Source organism: Chelonoidis abingdonii, chromosome 1, assembly GCF_003597395.2.
Source record: "Chelonoidis abingdonii isolate Lonesome George chromosome 1, CheloAbing_2.0, whole genome shotgun sequence".
Lineage (NCBI taxonomy): Eukaryota > Metazoa > Chordata > Testudines > Testudinidae > Chelonoidis > Chelonoidis abingdonii.
Window position 1 is genome coordinate 43,878,495 of NC_133769.1, and position 9,217 is coordinate 43,887,711.

Genomic DNA, 9,217 nt, shown 5'->3' on the forward strand with positions numbered 1-9,217 from the left:
GGAGCAGGGAGAAGAAAGCTCGCCTCTGTACCTGGGGTAGATGGAAGGATAAGGGTCTCAGTGGTAAATGAACCTGAGTGGCCTGATAGCAGGGCCTAGTGTACAATTCAAGGGGAAGAACCAGAACAGTGAGAAAGGCAGTCAGGATCTGAATGCTGATGGCTGGAGTGACAGTCAGGCACAGGTGAGATGTGGCAGGTCCCTCCTCAGCGCTTCCTTCAGACTCAAAGACTTTGACTTTACGGCCAGAAAGGACCATCATGATCATCTAGTCTGATCTCCTGAACATTGCAGTCAGCAGAAACTCACCCACCCACTCCTATAATAGACCCCTAACCACTGGCTGAGTTACTGAAGTCCTCAAATCATGATTTAAAGACTTCAAGTTACAGAGAATCCATCATTTACTCTTGTTCTAACCAGAAACTGACCCATGGCAGTACTGGAGGGCAAAACAACCTTAAGGTCTTTGCCAATCTCAAGTGGGTGGAAATTCCTTCCCAATCCCAAATATGGCAATTAATTAGATCCTGAGCATGTGGGCAAGACTCACCAGCCAGCACCCAGGAAAGAATTCTCTGCAATAGCTCAGAACCCTCTTCATCTAGTGTCCCATCGCTGGCGGTTAGAAATATTTGTTAACACCAGTTGCAGATTGGCTACGTGCCATTGTAGGCCACCTTGTGATACCATCCCCTCCATAAACTTACGAAGCTCAGTCTTGAAACTGATTAGGTTTTTTGGTCCCACTACTCCCCTTGGAAGGCTGTTCCAGTACTTCATTCCTTCTTCTGACCTCAAGCCTAAACTTACTGGACAGTTTATATTCATTTGTTCTTGTGCCAACACAGGCCCTTAAATTAAATAATTTCTCTCCCTCCCTGGTGTTGATCCCTCCGATGTATTTGTAGAGAGCAATCATCTCTCCCCTCAGCCTTCACTTTGTTAGGCTAAACAAGCCAAGCTCCTTAAGTCTCCTCTCATAAAGCAAGTTCTCCATTCCTTTGATCATCCTAGCAGCCCTTCTCTGCACCTATTCTTTCCCTGGGCTGTTTTTCTCCTTCAAGTTCCTTCTCCATGTTCTTTCAGGAGAACCCCTCCTTCCCTTCAATTACTGTTTTCTTTTTTCTCAGCTTCCTCCTTTCTTCTCTTTCCCTCCTTTTTGTCATCACCAGTCTCTTCCTCTTTTCTACCCCATTCCCCTTATGTCCTACCGTCCATTCCCCATTCATTTATATATCTACTGCTTGCCCACACTTGTCACTCACATTCTGCCACTAAAACATCACAGACATCCATACACACAACATACACACACATGGGCCTCAGCCACCCTTACATGTGCCCACATTGACTCACTGTCCCCCCTCCAATAGCTCTCCCACCCCTCACTGCACCACCTATTTCTTGCTTGCTCTCACCCTGTGTGTGTCTCTCTCTCTCAGACACACATGCACAGAGTCCCACCACTCAGCTCCAATCACCCATTTACTCACCACAGACCCACCATCTCACTCCTGCATTACATATCTGATAATTACTGACCATAGATACTGCTCCACTGACACCAGCAGCAGAAGAGTTTTCCTTCTGAGAACTGCTTAAACTAAAGTACAGGCCTATCTAGAAAACAAGTTCCATAATAAAGTGGCATCTCTCTATCACAGGAATGAAACTAGAACATCTGGAGAATCATCTCAGACAAATGAAAAACACAAAAGACAAGAGGGAGGTGACAATTATCCACCTAGGTATTTACACCTCTTCCAGGAACTTTACAATAGAATTAATCTCATTCTCTCTCTTTCTTCCTTTTCCCTACCTTTTGTAGAAACAGCTTGATTATTTTTAAGTCTCTCATTTGTTTATGTTTGCATCCATGTGTGAAGACCTTATTGAGGGAAAGTTAAGCTGAAGTTCTCAAAGTGGTTACTTCCCATATTTGCTCTTTTCTCTTGCAGAAGCAAGTTCCGTATTCCAACCCCAGCTCCTGTGAAAGTTCTGTGATGTGCATGAACCTCCAATTTTTGGCTGGAATACAGATTTCATAGGAGACCAAGGCTGCAGAGAGAGAGCTGATCTCTCAGGTAGCTTGAGCCATTCCAACAGAAGACTTTGAATTTCAGAACAGAGTCCTGGAACTGGACCCTGTATTAAATGGGGACTCTGCAGAGAGTGCAGATCCAGGATGATATCATGGTGATCTGTGTTGCTAAGCAAAATGACTTCAGCTTTAATAGCAGTCAGAGCCTTTTCAAGGAGTATGGCTCCATTCCTAATGAATTGTAATAATCAAGCCTGGAGGTCATGGAAGAGTGGAGCCAGGTCTGCGTTTCATGAAATTAAAAATATTGGTGAAACAGGGATAGTCGGCTGAAGTGTATAAAAGAAGATGAGAACAAAATGAGATAAAAATCCCTGAAGTGAAAGAGCCTCCTCTGGGGATACTGTAGAAATTAAAATTCTTGCTCTGGTGGGAATGCTCTTGTGTATGTTGAAAGATGGCACTGGATTCTGCAAAATATTGAAAAGATTAAACCTGCATCCACAAGTTCTCTCTTGCCCTTTTGTATATCCTGTTGATTCTTGTACCAGGGAGAAAATCTTAGATGCCCTTTGAAAGAAGGAGAGAGAGAGGGAGGGAGCGAGAGATGGGGAGGGGGAAAGAAAAAAAGACTTCACTATTTTTTTCCTGATCTGAATTCTATGAGCCAGCAAAGGAGAAAAATACTGTATGTACTATAAATAGATTTACTGGTGAAGGAATCTCCTCATCCCATGTGTTTCTTGCAAAGGTCTAGGGGAGATGTAGAATAATAAGACTTTTCTGTCTGGGAATGCATTCTCTGCACAGAAACTTCTGAAGAAGATTACTGATAAAAGAAATGAAACCAGACACAAGTGTCTGAAATGGAGTCTTGTGGTGCAGATGAGGATGTGCTTTCAGTCTCTTTGTCTCAATCTACATTCTGACTAGGAAATGCACTGTTATAAATATTTTGCTTACTTTTCTATCTGATATAAATAAGCAATGGACCAACTTCATTCCTTTCCTTCCTCAGTCCCTGTTGTATGCTTGCTATAACCTATGTTATTAGATGCACAATTTATTGTTCTGCCTCATGGACAATGAATAGGACAGAAATGTAAGTAATCGGTTGTATTTTATTGTGGAATGTATATCACTTGTTTTGTTATAAGTAACAGAAACCAGAGGGCCTATCTGCGATTAATGGCTAGCTTTGTATTTCTAAACAAGAATAATTTTTAAAACAAGGATCTACTGAGCCTCAGTGATGTGAACATTAGATGCTGGTTCTTCAAGAGAAAACTCAGACCTTCCAAAAGGAGAGCTGAGAAAAAGTATTATAGTTTAAAATCTGAAGCTATACAGGGACAGTAATCCACACATTCAGATTGTCATATGCTTACTTAATGGAGTTCAATCCGTGTAGAATCACAGCAGTAAGCATAAGTAATTCCCTATCTTGGGACAGAACTTTGAGTCCCTCTTTTTCAAAATTAGCATTTTACCATTGAACTAACAGCTTGGTCCATAGCCCATTGAAGTCAATAGAAAGGTTCCTGGTTTAATGGGCTTTGGATCAGGCCCTAGATGAGAAATTCCACTGACTCTACTCAGTAGAAATCCATTCTATATAAACTCAGACTTTTTGACAAAATAATGTGCCAAAACAGGAGAGATATAAGGGGAGGAGTTGTCTCTACAACTGGGTTTATCTAAAGCGAGGAAAGGTGTCTCTTAGATGAGAGAGTTGATAACAAGAAAGGATCTGGTAACTACAGTGAGCAAGATGAATGTGCCAGGGTCTGAAACCAACAAAGTTCACACATTACTTTAGGCAGATTCACTCTTCCCCCTCTTCACTGACCAGCTGTAGGATGTGAACACTGGTCAGAGCTCATTAGATAGCAAAAATTCTTTCTCACTGTAGCATAATAACACATTCAGACTAAGTTGCCTCAAGAGAATGAGTGTCTGAAATGTCAAAAAAGCAAGCTGTAGACACTGAGATCCTATTGATTTCTTTACCATAGCTGAAAAGTAGTTGGACACCAAGAGAGTGTAATGTATGTCCTTGGAAACCTTTCAAATGCCATACTTCTGTATTCTAATAAGGGATTATGTTCTTTTATTGTCTTTCCTATCATCATATATATTGGCTGCAAAGACACCTCCAAACCAAATTTCGCTTGTCCCAACCAACAGAGAAAAGTTAATTTTTACGTGTTATAAATACAATAATCCTCTTTTGTTTTGTCAGTCTATTTCTAAGATGATATATGATGTAGCACAGAGGCTATGACAATTTGTAGAACTCCTTTAGCAGAACAGAACACTACAGAGGGATAAAAAGCTTCTGAATTGGAAGTAGAATGATACTATTAGCAGTGAAAGAAATATCATTACTCTTAATGGACGATCTTATCAGAAGAGCTAAATAGCTAATACGAAAGTTACCAGGTTGGTAAACTAAAAGACCAGAAACATTATGGACCACAACAGTATTTGAAACCATGGAAATCAAATTTTCAAACACACCTTTTTGAAACTTTTGAGGGGTCAAGCTCTGCAACAGAAAATGGGTAGAGTGAGGATAGTTGTAATGGCAAATTAATTGTTTTAAAAACCAATTAAAGAGACTCCTTATAGTTTGCGAGAGCCAAATAATGATGATAAGAAGCATCACGTCAAACCAAAACCTACAAAAGACTCTACATCCCAGTGAGATAAGGAAGTGCCCCTATGTGAAATCACTCCTCTGATGGCAATTCTTTTACATGAATGTCCTGGCAAGAATAAAGCTTTAGAGATGTCCGTAAAAGACTCGCATGGAAGCCATATGAAACAACGGGAGATCTTCACCCATTCAGATGAGATGACTATGTGGCTAGATTTCTAAAAAATCTTTCTTCCTGCTCTTGAGTGTCCTTTCCACCAAACAAAGTACTTAATGAAGTACAACAATGGGGCAAAATTGTCAGCAAAGAGCAATAATTTATGGGCCCTGTTTTGTGTTAAAAAAATCAGTTATCGGTATTATTATATAAACCAGAAGGATGCTGACACAGAGAAAGTCAAGCATTACTCATTTCTCACCTCACCATTAAAGGATCAGTGATGTAAACCAAACAATGCTTAACTTTCCTCTTTTTGATCCATATTTGATACCAGAATTATACAAAAGAGCAATGTGTCTGATGACTCTAGAAGCAACACTCTCACTAACACCACTATCCTTTAGGAACAAGCACTGAATTTATCATATCTCTTTATAATGTCCTGTGGGAGCCTTCAGGAAGAAAGGCGCCATAAATGTAAGCTCATTATCCTCAACTTCTGTTATGCACCACCTGAGCACAGAATCAAACAGGAAAAATATGAAAAAAATTAAAAATATATTTTCCTTGCTCTTCTTTTCCTGATGGTCATATTTTTCCCTGAGCATAAAGATTTTTCTTAAATAAGACTTGCTATTTATTAAGCATCCTAAGAATCTTCTTGACCCCTTAGCAATCCTAAGTATTCTTTACATTACTGAGACAGAAATGGCTTAATTAACATTATGGAACATTTAACATGATTGTGCCTGATGCACTATACTTGTTCTCAAGTCTAGAAATCTCTTAAAATTGTCACTGTTGCACATCTCAAAGAAAGTAAAGAGGGGGTTCAGGGTAACTGAGAATTTTCAGAGCTCTTCAGGAGAGGGGCTTTCTGTTACTATGCATTAGTACAATGCCCTGCAAAGCAAGTTCTGAGCTTGGTTCTGGTAGTTAGGCTCAGATCCTCAAAGGTATTAGGTGCCTACGTCCCATTAAAAACAATGGGATTTAGCAACTAAATACCTTTGAGGATCTGGTCCTTAGTCCCTACTGTAACACACACAAATACAAAATAATAAGTTAATAATGATACAAATACAGAAGGATCCATTCTTCATTGTGGGCTTGATCCAATTCCTATTGCAGTAATGGTAACAGTCCCAGTTATTCCAATTGAAGTTGAATCAGGCCCTAGATACATAGGCACCAAGGGCTACTCTAAGCCTTCCTCTTAGCTTAATATCAACCAAGGAAATCTGAAGCCCAACCCTGAAGTGCACCACACAGAATCACAGAATATCAGGTTTGGAAGAGACCTCAGGAGGTCATCTAGTCCAATCCCTGCTCAAAGCAGGACCAGCACCAACTAAATCATCCCAGTCAGGGCTTTGTCAAGCCGGGCCTTAAAAACCTCTAAGGATGGAGATTCTGGCACCTCCCTAGGTAACCCATTCCAGTGCTTCACCACCCTAATAGTGAATTAGCTTTTCCTAATATCCAATCTAGACATCCCCCACTGCACCTTCAGACCATTGCTCCTTGTTCTGTCATCTGCCACCTCTGGGAACAGCCTAGCTCCATCCTCTTTGGAACCCACCTTCAGGTAGTTGAAGGCTGCAATCAAATCCCAACCCATTCTTCTCTTCTGTTGACTAAACAATCCCAGTTCCCTCAGCATCTCCTCGTAAGTCCCCTACTCATTTTTGTTGCCCTCCTCTGGACTCTCTCCAATTTGTCCACATCCTTTCTGTAGTGGGGGGCCCAAAACTGGATGCAGTACTCCAGATGAGGCCTCACCAGTGCCTAATAGAGGGGAATAATCATTTCCTTGAATCTGCTGCAAGTGCTTCTACTAATGCAGCCCAATATGCCTTTAGCCTTCTTGGCACAAGGCACACGCGAACTCATATCCAGCATCTCATCCACTGTAATCCCCAGATCCTTTCTGTAGACTGCAACCTTAGCCAGTCAGTCCCTAGCCTGTAGCAGTCATGATTCTTCCGTCCTAAGTGCAGAACCTGCACTTGTCCTTGTTGACCTCATAAAAATTCTTTTGCCCACTCCTCCAATTTGTCTAGGTCACTCTGGGATCCTAACCCTACCCTCCAGTGTATTCACCTCTCCCCCCAACTTAGTGTCATCTGCAGCTTGCAGAGGGGCAATCCATCACATCCTCCAGATCATTAATGAAACATTGAATGAAACCCGGTCCCCAGACCCACCCCTGCGGGCAACTTCGGCTTATACAACTTGCCAAATAGACATTCAAGCTGTTGATCACACCCATTGAGCCTACATCTAGCTGGCTTTCTATCCACCTTATAGTCCATTCATCCAATCCATACTTTTTTAACTTGCTGGCAAGAATACTGTGGGAGACCATATCAAAAGCTTTGCTAAAGTCAAGATATATCATGTCCACCACTTTCTCCATATCCACAGAGCCAGTTATCTCATCATAGAAGGCAATCAGGTTGGTCAGGCATAATTTGCCCTTGGTGAATCCGTGTTGACTGTTCCTGATCACCTTCCTTTCCTCCAAGTGCTTCAAAATGGATTCCTTGAGGACCTGCTCTGTGATTTTTCCAGTGACCAAGGTGAGGCTGTAGTTCCCCAGATTCTCATTCATCTGTTTTTAAAAGATGGGCACTATATTTGCCTTTTTCCAACCGTCTTGGACCTCCTCCGATCGCCACGAGTTTTCAAAGATAATGGCCAATGGCTTTGCAATCACATCAGCCAACTCCCTCAGCACCCTCAGATACCTTTCATCTGGCCCCATGGACTTGTGGATGTCCAGCTTTTCTAAATAATCCTTAACCAGTTCTTTCACCACTGAGGGCTACTCACCTCCTCCCTATACTGTGCTGCCCAGTGCAGCAGTCTGGAAGTTGACATTGTCTGTGAAGACTGAGGCAAAAAAAGCATTGAGTATTTCAGCTTTTTCCACATCATCTGTCACTAGGTTGCACCCCATTCAGTAAGGGTTCCACACTTTCCCTGCAGAACTCCAAGACTTCAGTGGGAGTTCCCCAGGGGGAGAGTTCGCAGGATTGGGCCCATGGTCCTGATTTTAGTCCCTGCTCTCACAATTATAAAATATGCCTTAGGTGATCGGTGTGCTTTAACTACCTTGTTTTTGTAAGTTGAACTGAATGGACAAGGGACTTGGGAAAAAGGTAAAAAAAGAGTGGTTTGAAGGCTTGTTTTGGGACAGAGCCAGAAATATTTTTAAATGCTTGGGGGCTGACCAACAGGAATATAATGTCTGCAAAGGGTTAAACTTGGACAAAAACTGAAATAACAGGGATGCCAGGACTTGCATTTTAAAACAATTTCGGTGGAGATTTTAGTGTGCCTGAGGGTGGTCAACTGTGGCGCCCTGAGAAGGAGTAGGAATTGCGTGGAAATCTGATAGATGTGATGAGAGTCAGGAGGAAAGTCTCTGATTTTCTATATATAAACTAATATAAGAGTGTGTGGATGAGGAGAGGGAGAGAGACACTTGGGCCTGCCTTCCCCAAACATTTAGAACACAAACAATTGCCTTTCCTTGAGGATCTGCTGACGTTTATTTGCTGCTGGGCTAGCATCAAGCACATTTACACCAAAGTATGAAAGGCTTAAATTTACAGTCCCATCCTTGGATATCCTTTTCTCCACCAGCCATTATGCTTCCTGGGCAGCTCCCATTCTCTTCCCGTTCCTTTTCTCAAGCTTTACCTGCTGAAATCATCAGGGCAGTGAGTTTCTGGAAAGTTCCTCCATGGGGAAAGGTAATGCCATAGCACTTCTACCCCTTGAGCAGACCCTTCTCACAAGGTATGTCTACACTGTCCTGCGGAATCCCTCAGACTGGGCTCCAGCCTGAGCCCAAATGTCTACACTGCAATTTTATAGCCTCGCAGCCTGAGCCAAGGAGCCCAAGACAGCTGACAAGGGCTAACCACTGGTGTGTAATTGCATCACAGACATACCCAGAGTCACAGTCCACAGATAAGAACACTTTGTTCTTCTAGGACCCCAGTTCTTGGAGTCATGCAATTACACCAGAATTCTTTTTTTAATTAAAAAAGTAAGTTTCTAGCCTTTGTGATTATAGAGAAACGGTTGAAAACCTGAGTGTAACCAATGCAGTGACATTTACTAGAGTCTGCAGACAGCCTGAAACAACAGCTCTAAGAGGTTTGACCTGTACTATCTAAATGCAGGGTTAACTCCTGGACTCCTTATGCTAGTGGCTCTGCCAAAACCACCTCAGCAGAGGATTCTTTGTGGAGCAGAAGGGAAGAGTGCTGTGGGCCCACTGACTCAAACAGCTACACCCCAGCTGTTGGGGAAAGTACTCGGGCCCCTGCTACTGCACAGA